This window comes from Phocoena sinus, chromosome 2 (genome assembly GCF_008692025.1).
Source record: "Phocoena sinus isolate mPhoSin1 chromosome 2, mPhoSin1.pri, whole genome shotgun sequence".
NCBI classification, from domain to species: Eukaryota; Metazoa; Chordata; class Mammalia; order Artiodactyla; family Phocoenidae; genus Phocoena; species Phocoena sinus.
Genome location: NC_045764.1, coordinates 175380853 through 175405344, shown reverse-complemented (window position 1 = coordinate 175405344; position 24492 = coordinate 175380853). Strand labels below are relative to the sequence as shown.

General features: G+C 42.8%; 1 protein-coding gene across 12 annotated transcripts in view; it reads right to left on the bottom strand.

The window, feature by feature from the left end:
• WDR20 (WD repeat domain 20) overlaps positions 1-24492 on the bottom strand; it is a 63344-nt gene that overhangs the window by 23503 nt on the left and 15349 nt on the right. The window lies entirely within an intron of this gene.

The following is a 24492-nucleotide window of genomic DNA, read 5'->3' as shown; positions in this document are numbered from 1 at the left end:
TACAGGGGGCAGGCAGGGTGGACCCAGCAAGCTGTAGTTAAAACAGTCTTCCAGGTGATTCTGACACCTACCCAGGCTGAGAACCACTACTATGGCCAGTTGTACACAGGCAGTGACTCCTGTACTGGGTCACATTCTCTCTTCTGCATCAGCTTCCAAGTAACTCTCACTCGTCGAGCCCGCACCCCAAGTCTGGTACATGCATCATCTTTAATCCTTACAATGATCCTTCAAAATAGATAGTATTTCCCCCACTTTACAGATGAGAAAACAAGTTTAGGGACGTTAAGTAACTCAGCCGAGGTCACCACACCTACCTAGTAAGTGGAAGGGCTGGATTTAGAACACAGGTCGGTTTTACCGTAAAGGGGACGGGGAGGAAACACACCACACACACTCCAAATTCTGACTCCTGACTTGGGCTAAATGTGATTTTTCAAAGTGCCTCACCCCTTTTAAAGCAGGATCTTCTCTTCATGAGAAACCTTCTGTGCAATCCAAAATGCTGGGCTGTTATTGTTGAAATAAAGGAAACCCAACCCCTCCCACTGTCATTTGAAAATCACAGGTGGAGACAACTGAACACATCCTTTAAAACACCCACTTTGGCCCTGTGTGCGGTTCCTGGGTTCACAGCTCTGGCTCTCTATGGACCATCCCCAGGGTTAGGTTCTGAAGATTATTTTCTTCCAAAGAGGCCTGTGACACTGCACTGAGAATTCTAGATTTTTCAGATAACAAATACAGTGTAAAAAAAGAGGAACTCAAGGGCTTCCCTGGTGGCACAGTGGTTGAGAGTCTGCCTGCCGATGCAGGGGACACGGGTTCGTGCCCCGGTCAGGGAAGGTACCACATGCCGTGGAGCGGCTGGGCCCGTGAGCCATGGCCGCTGAGCCTGCGCGTCCGGAGCCTGTGCTCCGCAACGGGAGAGGCCACAACAGTAAGAGGCCCGTGTACCGCAAAAAAAAAAAAAAAAAAAAAAGAGGACCTCAAAATGACAGGCTCAAAACCTGAGCATTTGGCAGTCTGGACCTGAGTGGCACAAGTGACCCTGGGAGCCCTGGCAAAGGAATGAAGATTCATGCCATGTGGACACTCTCCCTGCCTCACCTCAGTTAAAATGGGGATGAGAATCCGTTCTACCAACCTCATGGTACTGTCTGGAGGATGAAATAAGAGAACATATACATGAAAGAGCCTTGAAAAGTGTAATATATAGTATGATGCAAAACAAAAGGAAGTCCTGACTTTGGAGCAAGGAGAAAAGGGACAGTGGGCAAGGAAGCGGGTGCTCAGCAGAAGTCGGATGCCAGAGACAGGAGCCCCTTCACTGCTGACAGTCTGCCTGGAGGGAAGCAGCTCCTGGGCTGGGCCCTAAGGGCAGGGAAAGAGAAGTCTAGGCTAAGGGAACAACACAGCAAATGATCTCAGTGCAAGGAAAGAGCAGCGAAAGTAAAAATGCTCAAAATGTAAGACAGAGTCAAAAATCAAATTTGAAATATGAACAACTAAATTATTATATGATCTCTATATCGGCATATGTTAACTCGAGACTTTTTCTTTTTAGTTTGCTTAAGCAACTACCCCGTGGACTTTCCTGGTGGCGCAGTGGTTAAGAATCCACCTGCCAATGCAGGGGACACGGGTTCGAACCCTGGTCCAGGAAGATCCCACATGCGGCGGAGCAACTAAGCCCGCGAGCCACAACTACCGAGCCTGCGCTCTAGAGCCCGTGAGCCACAACTACTGAGCCTGTGTGCCACAAATACTGAAGCCCATGCGCCTAGAGCCTGTGCTCCACAACAAGAGAAGCCACCACTATGAGAAGCCCGCGCACTGCAACCAAGAGTAGCCCCCGCTCACCGCAACTAGAGAAAGACCACGCGCAGCAACGAAGACCCAACGCAGCGAAAAATAATAAATTTATATTAAAAAAAGCAACTACCCCGTGAAAGAATATACATAAAATTATGCACCAAAATATAAAAATCAATTCAAAGGCAAACCAAACATTAATAGAGAGAACAAATATAACTTAAATGAGCAAAAGAAATACAATGATTCTCAGAACAACAGAGAAAGTTTAAAGCACCAATTTTTCCAACTACTGCTACTAGTTTTAAACTTATGGATCCCTTACAATAACAATGTTAGCCTCAGTTCTTGGTATATTTCTTTCACATTCCTGCCCCCTAATATGGAACTTTACTGAAAAGATGTCATTTGTCACAGATGTCATTGGATCACACAGGAACACACATCTAAAGTATTTTAAATGCCAACTGAAAGACAATTTTTACTCTTGAATCATTTATCTATTCCAAAAACGTCCTGTTACTAATTTGCTTAACAAAGTTTCTCCCTAGATCATTGCTCTCAAGGTGTACCAGACCATGAACGGTCTGCTAGCCTGCAGTCAAAATTAAGTACACACACACACACACACTAAGTACACAGATTGAGAATACGCATTTAGAAACTTTTACGGCAACGTGACAGAGTGATTTTATACCTGTTGAACCCAATAACAAAAAATTCAAGTTTGCATTCTCCATGTCTTTTTCAGGTTTTCTAGTAATCCTTCTTTTATTTTACATCCTTCTTTTATTTTACAAAAGTATCAGCCCAGATAGACTGGAAATTTTAAGAATTGGTCTTTCAGTACTGGTGGGAGAAACACTGTCCTAGAGGGCATAAAAGTAGACCTAGGCCCAAGAAACACAAAAATATCTCTTACCTAAGGTCACTCCTTCCCCCACAAACCCGCAATGGCCCTGATGGCACTCAAGAGCAGAACGTTAGCCAAGCAACATGCCACTTACACCCAGCAAGACCTACTGTGAGCCCTGTAGTGACTGCGAGGGGTGTACCCACAGGAAGTTATTCTTCCGAGAAGCCTGGGGACTCCCCCAGCAGTGCCTGGGCTTTTTGGAGCCCGACCCCAGGTGCAGGGAAAGGTGGGTCCACCAGTGCCTGCCTTCATTTCTAACAGCACCGTCACCTCCAGCTCATCTCGTCCTCTTTCCTCATACAGCCAATCACCGAGTCCTGTCTCTTTTTCCATTGCTGTGCCGCTGTCTTCTTTCCTCTTCCTCCTCCTCCTATTTTCCTGGGAGGTGGGGTGGGGGTGTGCCACTGGGAATCCTGAACCCACCCCCCTTTCAGTAGCAGTACCAACGACCTGAGCCAGCCACTCCTTCCCCGTGGGGTCGTCAGCCCCCTGACAGATGGCTTCCCAGGTCAAGGCAGTCTGGTAGGAGGAGAAAGAGCCGAGACTTTGGAACCAGGCAGGCCTGGGTTCAAACCTCGCCTTCCCTCTTGGTAGCTAGGTGGCCTTGGCCAAGGTGCTCGTCACCTCTCCCAGAGCCGCAGAGAACAAAGTCCCCTAGCTCCACCGCAGGGTCACGGAAAGGCCCACAGGTAATGGATATAAAGCACAGAGCACGCATCAGCACTCAAACGGTAGCTACCATTATTAATTTACCCCGTCACATCCTACCTGGGGCAAATGTCTCAGTGGCTTCCTAATCTCCATCACATCAGAATAGGACAACTCCCAAGCAGTCCTGCCCTTTGTGGTTGGGCCCCAGCCATCTCCCCTAACAGCAACAGCAACTTCTGTCCGTTGAACACTTTCTATGCACCAGGACGTTCACACTTATCTCGTTTAATATCACAGTCCGCCCCTCAGAGTCGGCACTAATACCATCCATGTTTTACTGCTGAGGAACCTGGGAAGGAATTAAGGGGTCGAGGGCCATGTCCCATCACTCCACCTTGTTCTACCGTCCCACCCGTCCTCGCCTCCGACCAGGTGTGTTGAGTCTGGTGCAGGCAGACGTCCTCTGTTCCTGGCTTCATTAAGTCGCCCCCTTGGTTGGGATAGTCTCCTCTGTCCCTGTTCCCAGGAGTATTACCCGTCAGTTCAAGTCCCGCCACCTCCAGCAAGCATTTTCCCAACTACCGTTTCCTGAGCTGTCTCCTTTAACACAATTCTCAAGTACTTAGTTCGTTGCACAAAATTTAGTATTTAATCACTTACGTGATCACAGTATTGTTTTATGTCTGTTATCATCAATTAGAATTACAACTAAAATTACAACAGAAAATTCCTTAAAAAGCAGAACTTCTTTATTAAACAGTTACTATTGTTATTCCACAAAACTACTTCTGTTTCTCAGCTTTCTGGTAAATCCTGCATAGACAGGCTACAGACACTTTGGTATTTTTTTAGTGCTTTTGCATCCTAATTATTGCCAATTATCTAAATTCTTAAATGTGAATTTATAGCAGAACCAATTTATTTAAAAGTCTTACCAATTTTAAGAATTGACAAGAATTTTACGAACTGGTAAAAATATCTGGTTATTCAGCCCCAACAGAGTATCCAGTTTGTCATAAATGCTCAATATCTGTTTAACAAATGAAACTGCGATTGTTCCAAACTTTTCAATTTTTCAATTAAATTTCATCATTATGCTCATTAGTTTCTGCATAAGGAGTTACGATTACAATTGATTTGTCAGTGTCTCATTCTCAACAGAAAAAATTTAAATGATGGTTTAAAAATTCCTACTACAGTAACAGAGCTGGTTAACCAAAATCCTGTCAATAAGTACAAACTTTAAAATGTCATGTTTCTTTTTTCCTTGGACTTTTGATCCTTAAAATCCCTGGAATTCTCTTCATGACGAATACTGTCAAGACATGAAGTCAGCTCGGTGGGTTTAGCATGGAATTAACGAACATTTATCACAAAGGTCTGCAAAAGAAACCAAGCTGTTGCAGCTCACACCTTCACCGCAGATCCCTGCCCGGTCCCAGGGAATGCTGGGGAGCCAACGGGAACATGGAGGAGGGACTGAACCAGTAGGGCATGGGCTCCCACAGGCGCCCTGTCACGGCCATTCCAGGAGCTCAGAGAAGGCACACGGTGGGCCCGGGCCGAGCCCTCGTCATGGGAACCTGCTACTTGATACTCTTGAGTGCCCAGAAGCATTTGGTGTGATGTGGAAAATAATCTCAGAAAGACCTCTTCTGAAAAATGTATGCCAGATGATGGTATGTGGGAGGCATGTAGGTACTAAGGGAGGCTTTATTTTCCCTAAATGTCACATTCTCCCTCCCCTTTAGAGAATCACCTCAGAGAGAACCGTCTCACAGAACTTGCCAGAAGAGACTCCCTTTACTGGTCTATCTAAAAGCTGCCAAATGTCCACCCCGACAAGAAGCTCACCCCGTCTACACCAGAAATCACTCTCTTCCCTCCGCAGCCCCTCTCCCGAGCTTTAAGCCTGTCGCCTTGGTTGGGTCCCCGCCTGGCACCCCCCATGCCAGCTCAGAGCCCTGCTAGCAGCCTGTCCTCCTCCAGGCCCCCTCCTAGCCTAGGGGCAGCTTACGGGTTTAGCACCAGGCTCCTTCCACCCATTTCGACACACCTGCCATTCTTCCCCCACACTTGCCAGATTAAGCCTCATGAAGACTCAGGTCACTCTCCCACTCCAAACCTCCTCGGCTCTGCCCGGCCGTACCGACGGCTATACTGCTTAGCTGGCATCCACAGGCCTTCCTCTTACAGGCCTCACCATCCCCTGCCCCTTCACACACACTACCCGCAAGGGCAGCACGTGTTCACACACTGCCTGCGCTCTTTGCACCTTCCTGCCTTTCCTTACATTTCCCCCTTCACTTACAATACTCCCTTCCCCCTCCCCCCTCCATCACACAAATGCTGCTCACCGCAGCGTCAGTGTCATTTCCTCCTGATCTCACCCCGGTAGGCAGGCTTTCACTGGGCCTCCACTGAGCGCCTGTCTCCAGGTGCCCCATTTATTAGCGGTGTATGTGAACTGTACTCCATACACTGTGAAAGTCCTTTCGAAACAACAAAGTCAGGAGGCTGCTCAGTCACTGACTGCCTGAATGGATGAACCCAAAATGGCAGGAGCAGCTCCAGGGGCATCAAAGGTCTCCATTATGCCATTTGAAAATCAAAAGAGAATTGCTGTAGTGCTTTCTATTACCGTTCCTTTTGACCACATCTCAGACAACCAGAACAGGAGCCAGAAGTGGACAGGGGATTACTTCCCAGTGCCCCAGAAGATCACCGAGTTGGAAAGAGGAAGAACAACTGGAGTCCTATCTCAAGACCTGGGATCCAGAATAAACCACATTATAAAGACTGTTCCACAGTTTTTCCTGGGGGAGACTTTTAACCTAGTCAGGCTTGGGGTTTCTAATGCCTGCGAGGGATTTGTGCACAGCCTGGGGCTGGACCACACCTAGCTGGTCATCCTGGGGAAACGCCTCCCGGTCACAAGAGTGAATGAAATGAGACTCAGACCTCTCTGAGCTGTTACATTTGCTTTGTGAACAAAGATCAATGTACTATTTAATACAAATCTTCTTCAGCACAGTGGAAAATAACCTGGGGCTCTAATGACCAAAATACCAAACAGTGATTTTCAAACATCTTCACTGCCCAGGTGAGCAGTTTAACACTCAGGTAACAGTCAGTTGTAAGGCACTGCACAGATGCTGATTCCACAGTCCAAGCCACCTGCCCTTGAAGTAGACACAAAACCAGGCTAATCTTGTGAAATAGCCCCACAACTCATCTTTCTCATAGTTTCTTCAGTTCAATAGTTACATTCGAAATATCTGCATAGTTGGCATCAATGGTATTTAGAGTCCAACCCATTACAAAAAGAGATACCAGGGGTATTAGGAAGTCAGGTTTGGGATAACTTATCCCAGTAGGAAAAAAAAGGTCACTCAACTGTACCGTTCCAGCGTTTCAAAAAGGCCAGAAGCATGTCTGTCTTACTCGCCACTCTACCTCCAATGCCTAATAAAGCTCCCGACACACAGAAGACGTTGTTAAGTATCTGCCGTAGAAATGAAACAATTCCGAAAACAGGAAAGAAAAGTAAAGTGATGGGAACCAGAAGAAACTCAGAGCCAGACATATATATAAAAGCAAATATATAATCCTTCTGCTGACCAAAAGCCTAACTAACAACTAATGCCTTCTTGGGTGCCCATCTATGAAAGAAAACAACCTCCATTAGCAAATACCGGAAAGTCACTTGACGGTTTACAGAGCACCCTCAAGAGGGTGCACCCTCAAGCATCAATTCTTCTGACCATCATTACGAACCTGTGCACATAAGAACGATGGCCACTCCCACTTTATAAACAGAGAAACAGAACCAGCTGTCAAGCAGCAGCAAGTGGTGGAGTTAGGCCTCTAAATCCCAGCCCCCGTGCTCCGTCTACCGCATCATGGTGCTGTGACAGGAAGTTGACGAGGTAACATCAGAGGTAGCACTTAGTCTAAAATTCTAGTACTGTGTGACTCCATGCTCCTATCCTTGCTGAAGTTGGAATCGAATATTCCAGCCTTGCTCAGTTTGGCCCAGATTCCAGACCCACCTTCTCAACGCATTTGCCTTGCAGGGCCGTTTTCTCAAAATGGAGATAATCCCAAGCATAATACCTGACACTTAAAAGGCACTTTAGAAAACTTAGTGAAAACTCATATTTCTCCTTTTGAATACATAAGGACTTGCTGCTTATCAGAGAGGCTTTGAAAATCCTCATCATTCGTTAATACTTTCAAAGAGATCTAAATAAGGGAAAACAGGGATATTTCTTTCTGCCCTAAATTTCCTGGAGAAAAACAGCAGAAGCCAAGTTTAGAGCATGTTTTCCTTCCAATATAATTTTCCAAAACAAGACAGTACCTTCCCTTCCTTAGTCTCTATTCCTCCTTCATCGTCAGACATCCTAGCACACGCCCACACTTGCACTGGCACACCAGACCCACTCCCTTTACTGAAAACAACTGTCAGTCATCTGCCAGCAGCCTTCTGCCAGCCCTGACCCCCGAATGAGCACCCAGCGCTCACGTTCCAGAGCTCCTCTCCTGTGCACGACAGCAGCAGCGAGGCCGTGAGAAGTGGGGCAGGGAACTCCATGCAAGGAGAGAGAAGGGACGAACAATGCCATCCACCATCAGAATACAGGCAAATAACAAGACGGAAAATGCGAGGGGCGCCACCTTTAGGTCACTCCAAAGTGGGAAGAGATGCATAGTCACAAGATGCATAAAATGTGTTCATTCACAGCAAAGATCGTGGAACTGCATACTGTTCACCAAAGAAACACTTCTCACAGGAGCCGGAGAAGGCTCCTCCTTTGGAACCCTGTTTCGGGCGGGGTGGGAGCAGCCACCCAGAGGAAGCAGGGCTGAGATTACGTGAAGCGTCTTCTTCTCCCCTGGCCCAGCACTGTCTGTCAAGTGTCTGCCGAAATAATAAACTTCTGTTGTTATCACATGCCATTTTTTCCCAAGGCCGTCTGTTACTTAAAAACTGTTAGCTATGTAAACTCTACTCCTCTTCCCCCAGAGTGATTTTTCCAAAATGAACTTGATAAGCTACTAAACTGCAACATCTCCGCCATCTCTTCGTTTTCTTATGTTGCACTCCACATTCAGGCTAAGGCTCTTATCACAATGCGAAGCGCTACAAATGGTTGTCCTGGTGCTTCATTTACGCTAATGAAATACGGATTTCTTCATTAACGAAAAACTATGAATAAACATTAGATAAAAACAATTTGCACACATTCTAACACCAGATCTCACCCCATTAAAATGCTGACATAGTCAAATGACCTATTTTTATTAAACCCTTCTGTTAAATATGCAGACATATGCATTCCTATTCCCAAGGGAATACCAACATCTCAAGTGGAAGAAAAGGCAAGGGGCTTTCGTTTCTGCAAAAGATACTCATTTCAAATTCTTAGAAAATAGGTATTTTTAAAGTTTCCCCTAAAAGGGTGGGGGTGGGGAGAAATTCTGTGACCTTCTAAAAGCGCTGTGACAACACTGGTAAAGTAAAGACCACTCCAAGGCAGTGAGTAGCTCCTGTATGCTGCTTAGCTGCCATCCCACTGCCTTCCTGGCATCTATATGCCCATGAGCTTATTATGTTTGGCGTGGCACACAGATGATTTTTCAATTTTCTCAATCAAGGTGCTGAGCAACACAAGCAGCGCTCTGCAGAGGAGATCCCGTTCGAAGGGGGAAATGCCCTAAATCTCCAATTGTGTAGAGGCCCTGCAATTTTCTGACACTCATTTCCTTACCCTACATTGAAACTGAGGCCCAGGGAGGGGTGGTGATCTGCCCAAGTTTGCAGAGACCTTAGAACTGTGCTCTCAGTCACATCAAGTTGCTACCTTTTCAATCACCCAACTTCAGGTGGAACAATGAACTACTGAATCTGTAACATATGAAATTTCAAAAAATGGCACTGATGTGTACCAGTAATTTTACACCAAATGACAGTACTTTGGAGCCAGTACATTGCTGGGTTTTCAAATAGGAAGCAAGAGAGCCAGAGAGCACATTAAACTTATCTTACAATGAAAGGAGACCAGCCACTAAAATCGACGGCCAAAACACTGGATTTGGCCTCTGTAATTCAAATAGTTATTTTCTGATCCAGCCAGGCCTCAGGTGAAGAAAGCAGACTCAATTCAATGACAGTTACAGAGAGCTGACCGATTTCTAACTACTACTATGAAGAAGAGCTTTGCTCTTTCCTTCATCTAAAGTTTTATAGTATCACTGGAACTACCGTTCACTTGGCACTTCTGCTGTTTGTCATTCTGTCATGTCTTATCTCCCCAGCTAAGTCAAATTTTGGGGGGACATAACTGTCTTATAGGCTACCTCAATGACAGCCACTCAAACATTTCTGATGTTTCTTCTCCTACCAGATTAAAAATGCCTTTTTAGGCACCTGAAATGCACCATGCACTGGTACAGCACTAGTAATGCAATAGCAGCGAGTTTCAAAATGTGGACCAGTTAAGACTAGCACATACACGAATGTGGAGGGGCAGGCCTCACCTAACTATGACGGGAGTGTAAACTGGCCAGCCTTCACGCAGAGCAATTCAGCAGCACGGAGCAAAAGCCTCCTTTCCTTTAAACACAAATTCAACTCCTAGGAATCTGTCCTTAGAAAATATTTTCCAAGTGTGTAATCTATCTGTAATAGCCCAGAGCTGGCCCAACACAAATGGCCATCCACAGTAGGCTAGGTGAATAGCAGGCTATACATGGAATACTACCCATGGAAGACATGCACTGAGAAAAAACATGGAAAAACCTCAAAAAATAATCTTGAGTGAAAGAAGCCAGATATAAAAGAAGCAGAGCATATACTAAATAATTCTACTTATATAAAGTTCAAAAATAAGGAAAACTCATGTGATGCTGGAAGTGAGGACGGTGGCTACCCCTTCAGGAGTGTGGGAAGGGGTCACAGGGAGGCTCCAGGTAGCTAGGAATGCTGTTTCTTAACCTGGGGTTGGTTCTACTTTGTGAAAAACTAATAGAACTTTACATTTATACACATTTCTGTTTGGATGCTATCCTTAAGTTAAAAAATAATTTTGGGCTTCCCTGGTGGCACAGTGGTTGTAAGTCCGCCTGCCGATGCAGGGGACACGGGTTCATGTCCCAGTCCGGGAGGATCCCACATGCCGCGGAGCGGCTGGGCCCGTGAGCCACGGCCGCTGAGCCTGCGCGTCCGGAGCCTGTGCTCCGCAACGGGAGAAGCCACAGCAGTGAGAGGCCTGCGTACCGCAAAAAAATAAATAAATAAATAAATAATTTTAATGATCAAACACACATACAAAGACAGTCAACTCAGCTTTGTTTCTAACAAAACATTATTAACATCTTACGTGTTTGAAAAATGAAATGGATAAGTATATCATGCAGCCATTTAAAATGAAGACATTTACTTACCAGCAAAGAAGGATGTTAGTTATATGGTATAGCATTAAGTGAAAAATGCAACAATAAAAAAATAGAATTCAAAAGATTAAAAGAGTTATAAAGAAATCTTAAAACTGTATTCATACTGTAATCATATTGTTAGCAATAAGAGTACATTGTTACTCTTTTATTTTGGCTGTGCCGTGCAGTATGCAGGATCTCAGTTCCCTGCCCAGGGATGGAACCCGTGCCCGCTGCGCTGGGAGCATAGCGTCTTAACCACTGCACCATCAGGGAAGTCCCAGTATATTGTCATTCTCAATGTCTTGTAAAATAAAACAAAAAATTAATTATGTGAATGTCATTAGGAATTCAGATTTTCCACATAAGATGTATCAAATGTATAGAAGCAATGACCAAATGACAATAGGAAATCCTAGTGCCCAGACTGTGTCACGAATGCTATTTTTCAAAGTCATCAAGGCTCCTATATACTTGATACCAGGTATGGGGCAGGAAGTGCACAGATGAATCTGGAACATCTTTCTGTACCGCTGAGCAAGAAAGCTATCAAAGACCACTGAAGTTGTGTCCAAAAGATTCAGGGGCTGGACTTCCCTGGTGGTGCAGTGGTTAAGACTCTGCGCTTCTACTGCAGGGGGCGTTAGTTCGATCCCCGGTCGGGGAAGATCCCACATGCCGCACAGCGTGGCCAAAAAAAAAGACTCAGGGGGCAAAGCAGAGGGACTATCATTGGTCAATGATGGGACAATTTACACATAAAAACAATACTACAGAATTATCATGGAATAAAATAAGAATCTGAGTTCACGCTAATCTCAATAAATGGGGAGAAAAAAAAGCTTTCCTCTACAGTAGACTAACACCTAATAAATGCAGAAGGAAAAAATAATGGAGTTTGAAAATCACCATTTTATAACCATCACAGTAATACAGTAATAACCAATTCAGCCAAAAATCATCAATGGATGCTAAAACTAGTGGATAAAGGTCTGAGGAGAAAAACGGTATTTATGTAGTCCCAAAGTATCCCTTCACAAATTACATACCAATTACAAAGAGAAAAGTGGAACTTGACCATGGATTAATTTAGCAAACACAACCTAAGTCAATGTTCACATCACCACTGTGACCAGAACAAAGCAGCGTCCTGTGTCTCCTGACCTGCTGCTCCAAGAAAGACACAACAGTGGTTCTGTGGTGCCCCCCCAACTGTAGACTATGAATCTAATCACAAAAATATCAGACAAATCTAAACTGAGAGATTCTACAAAATAACTGGTCTGAACTCTTCAAGACGTCAAGGTCGTGAAAACAAAGAAGAAACTACTGAACACTGAATGAGACTAAAGAGCCTGCAACTACCTGTAGTCTGTGAACCTGGACTGGCTCCCAAACCAGGGGGAAATGGTTCTTAAAGGACAGCATGGAGGTAACTAGTGAAATTTTAATGTGAACTGCAGATCAGATCAGTTATATTTAGATTCTGATAAATGTACAGTACTGGGGTTATGTAAGAGAAAATCTTGTTCTTGGGAAATAGAAAACTGAGGTTTATATGAATAAATGGACATGATGTCTACAAATTACTCTCAAATGATTTATATTATATATGTACATACATACACATAGAGGGAAGGGAGGAGGAATGGAGGAGAAGAGGGGGAGGGAAAACACAAATGATAAAACAAATAGGCAAATTTTAAATAATTAGTCCATCTGAGGGTTCTTTGTACTATGATTGTCATTTTCTGTAAGTGAAATTACAACCAACTAATTTTTTATTAAAAATAGATTTAAGAGGCATGGACACTAACTGCAATGTGTGGTCCTTGCTTGGAAACAAATTTAAACAAACCAATTACAAAATTAATTTGAATAAACTGATTATGAAACAACACTTATTTGTGGCAGTGGTTACATGAATCTACACGTGGGATAACACCGCATGGAATATACAGACAGACAGACACACACACACACACACACACACGATCCTAGTGAAATCCAAATGCGCTCTGTAGACTTCACCAATGTCAATTTCCTGGTTTTGATATTATACTATAGTTATGCAAAATATTACCATTTGGGGGAAACTAGGTGAAGGGTACATGGGACCTCCTTGCACATTTTTTGCCAGCTCCCATGAATCTATATTTCAAATTAAAAAATAAATAAAATAATTAAAAGATCCTTATGTATCAAGAAACCAACTGTAAAAAATATTTATGAATCTGTCAAAGAACAGACTTTGATCGAATGTAAATTTTTTACATGTGAAAATATGGTTTTATCTCTCCAGTCTATGAATTGTAGAAAAAGTACAGAAGAAAACAGATGATGTTTGGGGTTTGCTTTAAAATAATGCAGTAAGGGTGAGATAATAGATGAAATGAGACTAGCCATATGTCGATAACTGGTGAAGCTGGGAGACATTCTCTCTACTTCTGTGTAAGTTGTAAATTTTCCGTAATTAAAAAAGTTTCATTCAGTTTGAGATGTATATGTTTGCAAAGAGAACAATTTGAAAAGATATTCAGTAAAGTATTAAAAGTGATTATTAAAGGGGAGGGTAGTACTTAGATGACAATTTTTTGCCTATCTTAATTTCTAACTTTTCCTCAATAATTATATATTACTTGTGTAATTTTTTAAATAGAAAAAGAAGAAAACACAGGCCAAAAAACCAACTGAAACTATTTGAAAATTATTCTGGTAGTTTAAAAGCATGTCATGGCCTAGCAGAGGGTCACAGGAAAATACATGCCTTGTGAACAAACAGTAAAATTCACCGTAAAAGGAAGCCTACGGTTACACGAAGTAATGTATGAGCAGGGATGATATATCGCCAAGAGGTGATGATATATTTTGAACTGGCCAAATCATAAGTTTCACACCAATTACGACTGCTGGTGTCTGTTAATAATGTTTCTGTGGCACCAGTGATGTCACTCAATGAGATGAGACAGGACAGGAAAATTCTTTAAAGAAGCCAACCATTCAGGGGACAGATAAGGAGGCGGTGGCTGGTTCTATTGTTTCACTCTTCAAATAGTACTACAGTGTGAGAAGCATTTACTGTGTGCTCCTAATTTGCTACAGTGGCAAATACAGATAACTTTTCCCAGAGTCCTCTTTGGGAAATTCAATCTGTTCCAAGTTTACTTCCCAATTTTGCCTCTAATGTAGGTCTAAAATTGAATCCCCATCTTTCTCACAAGAATTGAACTGCAAATTTATCATCAATCCCATGCTTTTCTAGAGATTCTAGGCCCTAAATTATCCTCAGTCCAGAAGAAATAGCTAAAAGGGTTACACAGTAGAATTTCTCCTTTGGTATTCGGCAATATTTTAACATTTAAAATCTGGAGGCCTGAAATAAAAATATTAGGCTCAAGAGGGACAGTATTGTATTTGTAGTCTCCACGGGGACAGTACTGCATTTTAAATGTAGGTTAGCAGGCCAACCAGCTGAATAAGCAGTTTCAAACTGAAGCCTGAAATCAACCATAATCCACAAGGTAGCACTTGGCGACAATCGCACACCTGCTTCACTCTAAGCACTTATCATTCATCATCTCACATAATAAAACATAATTTAAAACTCGCAACTACTAGCTTAAAAAGTTAAATATGAAGCTAGTCACGAAGAAGTGGACTGAAGAAGCAACTCATTCATTTCCCAGCATGAATAATTCTGTAACATATCTCTATAGACAATGGTCTTATGTGAACATAGGTAACCTAAGTCTCACATTCACAGAATCAGAAGACAGACAACAGCTGGAGAGGAGCTTTAAAAAAGTCACATTTGCTCTCAAGATGTTACAACTTAAGACCGAGGAAGTAAATTGTCTAAAATCACAAAATCAATTCATACCGCAGCTGAACGTGGAGCTCTATACCCAGTAAACTCAGGAAAAGCACTACAGTAGCCTAACCCAAAGCCCTCATTTCCGTCTCCTTTCCTTTCACCTGTGGTCTTCTTGCTTCTACATCAGACGTAACAACTAGCTGTCAGAACTTGAAATTACATTATTTATAACATAGAGTGAAGAAATACACAAGACTTCTCAAAACGCATTAAGCTTAGCGTAACCAAATGACGCTCATTTAGTTGGCACCAAGTTCCAACTGCTACGAGCCTTCTCCAGGCTGAGAAGGGAGGAGGGAGAAAGGGAGCTGCTTGCCTCTTGATAAGTCAAAGCTCTGGAGCTGCTGTGTCCTGAGCAACTAAGGTCAATACCCACTCCCACAGCTCTTTCCAAAGCCCCTGACTGTCTTCCAGAAAATCTTCCCTCTGCAGACAGGCCAAATGCCCACTAATAAAATTCTGGCCAGCAGGGATGTACCCAAATTTTGTATGCAAATACAAGAAGGATGGCAGAAATAGCAATTTTAAGCTAGGCTGCATAGACACTGAAAGCTAAGAAATGCAGGCCAGGAGCTCAGCTTGGTGGTACCCATGGTTATGACAAAGGCTGAGGCTCCAAATACCAGCAGGTCCAATAAGCAGCATTTATAAGTTTATAAGTGGCCATAAACTAAAAGGCAGTCTTCAGGGTGGTATGGAAAGATCTCATCTCTCCTCCATGTAGAGTACTGCCGCTAGATTTGTCTTTAAATTAGAAGAGACACACAGTAACATGACATCCCCAAATTTTCTTGTTGTCCACAGCAAGTCTGAGTACTTGTGCTGTTCTCACAAAATTCTCAGACCTCAAGCACATACATGCTCGTTGGGCGGCGAAAAACCACGGCACACTCAAGACCCCAAAGGAGGGAGAGCATGGCAAAGCACAGAGAGCCAGCCAGGGCCTGTCCTGGTGCAGGACGAGGCTGAGAAAGGCACTGGGAGACTGTTTTCAAGCCTGGTGTGTCCCACTCCAGAAGGCCACCTGCCTTCAGCACAGGTCCTCTGCCTGTGTCCCTAGCACACCTCAATTATTTGACATTTTTGAAGGGCCTAAATTATTTCTTTATGGAAGCTCACACATCAATCCCATCCTCCACACAGGTCCTAACGCAGGAAAACGAAAACACTGAATAGGGTACCATTTCAAAAATGTAAAGTGACATGTTACAGAGAAAGCTCTGGCTGAAAACCTACACTACACTTTGAGGAGTGTTTAGGAGCGCAGACTGCGGAGCTAGGATGCCTGGGTTTGATTTGGGTTCTGCCATTCCTAGCGCTGTGAGCTTGGACAAGTTATTTAGTTTTCCACACTACTGTTTCCACAAAATGGGGAAATGGGGATAATACAATAGTTCCTACTATATACAATGTTTGAGGATTAGGGGGTTAAAATATGTAAAGCGACTGGAATAGTGCTCACTCAAAAAGCTACCCAAGTATTAGCTATTATCATTATTAAGTAAATAATATCAATTCACATTTGATAAATGCATTCAAACCAAGAAGTACAGTGAGTAAGCTTGGAAATAAGCAGTTAATTCCTTGTAGGAATTTTAAAAATAAATGTATTTTTCTATTTAACTGCCTGTCCAAAAATGTGTTTGGAGGGGTGGGGGTTTGGAAGTGAGGGAGCAAAGGTCAAAGAGGTGAGAGGAGCAAACAGAGCCTAAATAACAACGCCTCTCCCCTCACCAGAGACGGCAGCTGTCCCCTGGGTCAAAGCGGTGCTCAATCTGCTAACACGTGTTCACTTCACTTTCGTAACACAGCTGGACTAAAGCAAAGCCAGCAAAATTACTTTTCCCAACCAATTAAAAATTTTCTAAGTTCAATGTAACATATTTTTTTAAGTTGCAAAAATAATACAAGTGCACAGGCCAGATTTGTGTCGTATACCAATTTATACCTCAACGAAAATACAAGTTGATTTCTGAGACAAAAATACTGAGTAGCACATATAATGTAATGACTAGATGTGTGAAAACATAGAGGCTGGACTATGATCTCAAAGTCTCTTTTACCCCCCAATTCTCTGATATACTGTTAAGTAAATGAATATTAAGAAAAGGAAATAAAAGTCTGTGTTTCTATTTAAAAAAAGCTAGGGCTTCCCTCGTGGTGCAGTGGTTGAGAGTCCGCCTGCCGCTTCATGGGACACAGGTTCGTGCCCCGGTCCAGGAAGATCCCACATGCCAAGGAACGGCTGGGCCCGTGAGCCATGGCCGCTGAGCCTGCGCGTCCAGAGCCTGTGCTCCGCAACGGGAGAGGCCACAACAGTGAGAGGCCCGCATACCGGAAAAAAAAAAAAAAAAAGCTAGAAGGTTGTTGCTTAGTAGATCGGGTTAAGAATGTGAGGGGAGGGCTTCCCTGGTGGCACAGTGGTTGGGAGTCCGCCTGCCAATGCAGGGGACACAGGTTTGGGCCCTGGTCCGGGAGGATCCCACATGCTGCAGAGCAACTAAGCCCACGCACCGCAACTATTGAGCCTGCGCTCTAGAACCCGTGTCACAACTACTGAAGCCTGTGCACCTAGAGCCCCTGCTCCGCAACAAGAGAAGCCACTGCAATGAGGAGCCTGCGCACTGCAACGAAGAGTAGCCCCTGCTCTCCACAACTAGAGAAAGCCCACACGCAGCAACGAAGACCCAACGCAGCCCAAAATAAATAAATAAAATAAAGTTATATAAAAAAAAAAAGAATGTGAGGGGAGAAGTCCAGAATCATGTGTATTACAACCATTTGTTATATGACATGACAGCCACAGACTCACATGTACTCTCTGGGAACAAGGTTTCATATGAAAGGCAGTGTGATGTGCCAGAAAGGACATAGGCTTAGGAGTCTGACAGACCCACTGAAATCTCACGCTGCCACTTACCAGCTGTGTAGCCAGCCGCCTTGGCAAGTTACTGCATTCCTCAGAGCCTCCCCTTTCTCATCTATATATAAAGTGGGAAACACCACTCCCTATTTTGCAAAGTGTTTGTGAGGATGAGACAATGTATGTGAAAGCACCTAGTTTAGTGCCCAGCACCGAGTAGGTGTTAAATAAATGATAACTGTGATGATAAACAAATTAATCAATGGCTATTAATATACTCCACAAATTAAATGGCCAATAAGCTTTAACTGAGTGTTAAAGCTATGAGGAGAGCCCTGAATTAGATCCCATAAGGCAGTGGTTCTCAAACTTTGGTGCATCAGGGACTTCCCTGGCGGTCCAGTGGTTAAGAATCTACCTTCCAATGCAGGGGACGCGGGTTCAATCCCAGGTCAGGGAACTAAGATCCCACATGCCCTGGGGCAACTAAGCCCACGCACCACAACTACTGAGCCTGCGCACCTCAACTAGAGAGAAGCTGCACGCCACAACGAAGTTTCCGCATGCTGTAACTAAGACCCGATGCAGCCAAATTAATTAATTCATTATTTTTAAAAAAAACAAAACTAGCACATCAGAATCACCTGCTAGTTAAACAGAGTGCTGGGCCCCACCCCTAGAGTATCTGATTCAGTTGGTCAAGGGGGAGGGCAGAGATCTGCATTTCCACAAGTTCCGAGGAGATGCTGATGCTGCTAGTTGAGGACCACATGTAAGAGAACCTCTGATGTAAGGGAAGAGAGAAGAGGAACCCTTCTGTTTTTGAAAATGTGACAAGTCAAATATTTAGGCAATGGTATAGTTGAGCAAAAAGGTGTGGGATGGCACTTGAGAAAAGACCAAGACAGACAGACAGACAAAACAAATGTACAGGGACAACAAGGTGTCAGCTTGGCCAGTTAAGTATCTCATTATGAGAACTGTCAGAAAGATTTTGAAGAGGCCATTGGTAGGCTAAATTTCTTACTAGGCTCAGCTTGGATTTTTGATAGTTTAGTAAAGTGAGCCATTTACAAACCTTGAAAAAGTTAACCACATGGTGAAAATGGCAACTTCAAGCAGAGATGCAACAATAGATAAGGCCAGGCAAGGTGGCATAGAAATAGGAAGAAAAGAACAAAAGTAGTGAAGGACCACCACTGAGTCTATGCAGGTGATCCCAAAGCATCCTCCTTCACTTACAGCCAGGACCTTCAGAGCCTTCAGTCTGCGAGATGATCACCCATAAAGGGAGCCTACTAGACATGAGAATCAAGCCCCAGTAAACCCTATTTATTAACGTAGCACAGCCACGCATTAATCAAGGAAGCCAAGAGACCTCAAACACGATTCACTCAAATGAGAGGGAAATATACACATGAACAAATGACAAATGGAACCAAATGTCTGCAACTCAGATCACAAATTAAGAGCTTTAGTTTCTTTAGTTTTATATCATTTACTAAACATGTTCCTTTAGTGTAGTACATAATATTAATTAGCTATCATTATACCTATTATTACTAATCTTTTTTTTTTAAACATCTTTATTGGAGTATAATTGCTTTACAATGGTGTGTTAGTTTCTGCTGCATAACAAAGTGAATCAGCTATACATACACATATATGCCCATATCTCCTCCCTCTTGCATCTCCATCCCACCCTCTAGGGGAACACAAGGCACCAAGCTGATCTCCCTGTGCTATGCGGCTGCTTCCCACTAGCTAGCTATTTTACATTTGGTAGTGTATATATGTCCAACTAATCTTAATTTACCAACTGAAAATTCTACAAAATTTATCTCAAAACAATGCTCACTAATAGACTATACTTCAATCATTATTTTTAAGTCAACATTGGTAAGATAAAGATAACTACAACTTGGGAATTCCCTGGTGGTCCAGTGCTTAGGACTTGGTGCTTTCACTGCCATGGCCCAGGTTTAATCCCTGGTTGGGGAACTAAGATCCTGTAAGCCACGCAGTGCCACAAAAAAAAAAAAAGAAAAAAAAGATAACTATAACTTATAATGAAAAAATACACAGGACATCATGATCTACTCAGAGTTCAGCAGAAAACTGCTGACAGATTATTTTCCACGTAAGACATAAGAAATAAAAAGAGCTTAAAAAAAAAAAAAAGAAATAAAAAAAGCTAAGATTGTTGTAAAAAATAATAATAATAAGGGGGGGTTGAAACTCCATCTCACATCTTATTCCCGAATAAATCTCAGCAGTATCAAAGAGATGTCAAATGTAACTAATGAAACTTCAGAAGTACAAGAAGAAACCATGAGGATTTTAAAAAATAAAATTAGAAGGGCTAATAAGTATGACCCCAAACCCACAGCCCAAAGGGAAAAGACTAATACGTTTTCCTCTAAAAAATAAAATTTCTACCTAGGAAAAACCACCACGAGCAAAATCAGAAAACAAATGACAAATGGAACCAAATGTCTGCAACTCAGATCACAAATTAAGGGCTAATTTACATAAAGGAGAGCTCCTACAAGTAAAAAAAAAAAGAAAGAAAGAAAGACCAAAATCCTAGTAGAAAAATGTGCACAGGATATTGACAACTCACAGAAAATATAAATGGCTCTTAAATATATGAAATGATGCTTATATCACTTTTCATTTATCAAACTGGCAAAGATCAACTAATAGCACACTGTTAGCTAGAAGCCAGAAGTATAAATTGGTACAACCCGTGTAAGATAATCTGTGTCTATCAGAAGTACAAATGCACATTCCTTTGACGCAGCAATTCCACTCATAGGAAGTTATTCCTCAGATATACTAGCAACAGGGCAAAGTGATATATGTACAAGGTTATTTACTGCAGCATAGTCCGTAACAGCTAAAGACTGGAAACAACTTCAACGTTCATCAAAGAAGGAACTATAGCACAGTCATACAATGGGATATTGTGCAGCTATTCACAAAATAAAGAGCTCTTTACACACTGACAAAGAATAATCTCCCAAATATATTTTATAAAACAAATAAGGTACAAAACAGTACAGATGCTAAAACTTACATTTTTTTTTTAAAGGAGGGAGGAATATATCTGTGATTTTATGTGTAGAACCATAGCCTGTCTCTGGAAATATACACATGAACATAACCCTGGTTACAGGGTGGCTAGGGGACAGGGTATGACAGACGTTTCACTGCATGCCATTTGAACTTTGAACCACATGCATGTATTACCTATTTAAAAAATACAATATGCCTACGAGAAGTCAGAATACCTATGTTCTTTTTTAAATTTTTACTTTATAGTGGAGTATAGTTGATTTCCAATGTTGTGTTAGTTTCAGGTGTACAGCAAAGAGATTCAGTTTATATGTATATACATATATCTACTCTTTTTCAGATTCTCTGCCCATTTAGGTTATTACAGAGTACTGAACAGAGTTCCCTGTGCCATACAGTAGGTCCTTGTTGATTATCTATTTTATATATAGTAGTGTGTATATGTCAACCCCAAACCCCTAATTTATCCACCCCCACTCCCCCCTTCCCCTTTGGTAAGCATAACTTTGTTTTCTAAGTCTGTGAGTCTGTTTCTGGTTTGTAAATAAGTTCATTTGTATCATTTTTTTAGATTCCACATATAAGTGATATCATAATATGATACTTGTCTTTCTCTTTCCGACTTACTTCACTTAGTATGATAATCTCTAGGTCCATCCATGTTGCTGTAAATGGCATTATTTCATTCTTTTTTATGGCGGAGTACTATTCCATTGTATATATGTACCACATCTTCTTTACCCATTCATCTGTCGACAGACATTTAGGTTGCTTCCAGGTTTTGGTTATTGTGAATAGTGCTGCTATGAACTTTGGGGTGATAATACCTATGTTCTAAATGAAGATTTTCTCACTAGGTTACCTGAGATAATAAGTTCCTTTCACTACCCACTCAATACTTATTGAGTTCTACGTGTGCCAAGCACTGTTGTAGGCACTGCATCCCAGCAGGGAAGACAGATAAACCCTCCTCTCATGGACTTAGGAGGGATGCAGCCAGTAAACAAATAATCGACTGAGCATCAGAGTGGAAAGGGCTATGAAGAAAATTCAGTCAGGAAAAGGGAGTTGTGGGACTGAGGTGGAAGCGTGATTATAGAGCCTTTCTGGGTAGAGGTGTCGGAAAGCTTCTTTGACAGGGACACACGACAGAAATATGAAGCAGTGAGGGAGCCAGCCCTGTTGGCTGCCCAGGGAAAGGATTCTTGTCAGAAGGAATGCATAATGCACGCAACAGCACGCATAATGGCACTGAGGGTGGGATGTACTCCCCTTCAAGGAGGAGAACGGAGGGAGTGAGAGAGAGTGTGGCAGAAAATCTCACTGGGGGCGGGCGGGAGGTACCAGATCATAATAAGGAATTTAGGTCTTATTCTAAGTGATATGGAAAAGCATTAGAAATTTTTTAAAAAATATTTGGTTGCACCGGGTCTTAGTTGCAGCAGGTGGACTCCTTTAGTTGCGGCACGTGGGCTCCCCAGTTGTGGCATGCAAATTCTTAGTTGTGGCATGCAAACTCTTAGTTGTGGCATGCATGTGGGATCTAGTTCCCTGGCCAGGGATTGAACCCATGTCCCCTGCATTGGGAGTGCGGAGTCTTAACCACTGCGCCACCAGGGAAGTCCCTAGAAATTTTTAAACAGTGGAGAAATGTGTTGTGACCTGTATTATTTAGAAGATCCCTCTGGCTGCCATCAGAAGAGACCATAAGAGGCAAGGGTAGACGCAGGGAGCCCACGGAGCTCACTGTAACAATCCAAGTGAGAGGTGGTGCTTCCTCAAACTCGCAAGGTAGTGGGTGGAGGTGGGAAGTGATCAGGTTCTGGATATAATTTAAGGCACGGCCAACAGGCTTTACTGAACGGTTGCAAGTAGACTAAGAAAAAGAAAGAAGTCAAAGGTGACTCCAAAGTATTTACCCAAGCAACTTTTTACAATGATCTAATAGGTTCATTTAAAAAAAAAAAAAGTCACACCTTCATACAAAGCTCAGCTACTCTAAAATGGGTTATAAATACCATCAACAAAAAGCAATGCTCATCTACATACTAAATAGAACATACACCTGGGTCCATTCTCTAAATACTTAATGAGCATTTACACTGTGCCAGGCACAGTATTAGGTACTAGAGACCTAAATTATATAACTGAGCACCATAAAAGGATTGGGAGGAAAAACACCAAAATATTAATAGCTGTGGCATACAGGTATTTTTCTTCCTTGAATTTTCCAAATTTTCTACCATAAACATAACTTACTTTTAACTTTAAGGAGGAAAAAAAATCTCTCCTTTTTACTGCTGCCAATGAAGGAAAAATTCCTACAGGGCAAGCTTATTAGTAATTTGAATGATCGGCAGACTCTCCTTCTCAGAAAACCTTTTTTTTTTTTTTTTTTTTTGCGGTACGCGGGCCTCTCACCATTGCGTTCCCTGGCTGTCCAGTGGTTAAGACTGCACTCTTCCAATGCAGGGAGCACAGATTTGATCCCTGGTCGGGGAACTAAGATCCCACATGCCACGCGGCCAAAAATTAAATAAATAGGACTTCCCTGGTGGCGCACTGGTTAAGAATCCACCTGCCAACGCAGGGAACACCAGTTCAAGCCCTGGCCCAGGAAGATCCCACATGCCACGGAGCAACTAAGCCCGTGCACCACAACTACTAAGCCTGCGTGCCACAACTACTGAACCTGCATGCCACAACTACTGAACCTGCGTGCCACAACTACTGAAGCCCTCGCACTCAGTGAAGAGTAGCCCCTGATCACAACACCTAGAGAAAGCCCGTACTCAGCAACAAAGACCCAATGTGGCCAAAAATTAATTAATTAATTAAAATAAATAAATAAATGAAAGTGTGGCTCAAAAAATAAATAATAAATTTTTTTTAAAAACACATGGAACTGGGCTTCCCTGGTGGCGCAGTGGTTGAGAGTCCGCCTGCCGATGCAGGGGACACGGGTTCGCTCCCCAGTCCGGGAAGATCCCACATGCCGCAGAGTGGCTGGGCCTGTGAGCCATGGCCGCTGAGCCTGCACGTCCGGAGCCTGTGCTCTGCAGCGGGAGAGGCCACAACAGTGAGAGGCCCGCGTACCACAAAAAAAAAAAAACAAAAACACATGGAACATTTTAACTAGGTTACAAGGAAAAAGATCATTACGTTTCAAGTAACTGGTATCAAAAAAACATACTCTATGACCATACCATGTGAATAAGTTAATCAATGACAAAACTAAACACCATGAATAGAAACAAAAAAAAATGCTTGTTTAGAAATTCAGGGTTAAAGAGGGAAAAAAATGGAAATTACAAAATATTTAGATCTTCATGACAATGATATTACCACATGTGTAACATATGGGTGACTGTTAAGGCAATACATAAGAGGGATTTCTACAGCCTTGAGCACAGCGTTAAAAAGCAAGAAAGTCGGGCTTCCCTGGTGGCGCAGTGGTTGAGAGTCCGCCTGCCGATGCAGGGGACACAGGTTTGTGCCCCGGTCCAGGAAGATCCCACATGCCGCGGAGCGGCTGGGCCCGTGAGCCATGGCTGCTGAGCCTGTGCGTCTCCGCAACGGGAGAGGCCACAACAGTGAGAGGCCCACGTACTGCAAAAAAAAAAAAAAAAAAAAAAAAGCAAGAAAGTCTAATAACCTATGTTTTCAATTCAGAAAGCTATTAAAAGAATAGAGTAAATCTAAAGAAAACAAAGGAAGTAAAGATAACAGATATTACAAAACAAAAAACAAAGAAACAGCTGATTCTGTAAACAAAATTTTAATTGACAAATTCTTACAAGTCTGTTCAAGAAAAAATTAAAATATGAATGAGGGGTGAAGCTCAAGCTGGTGACT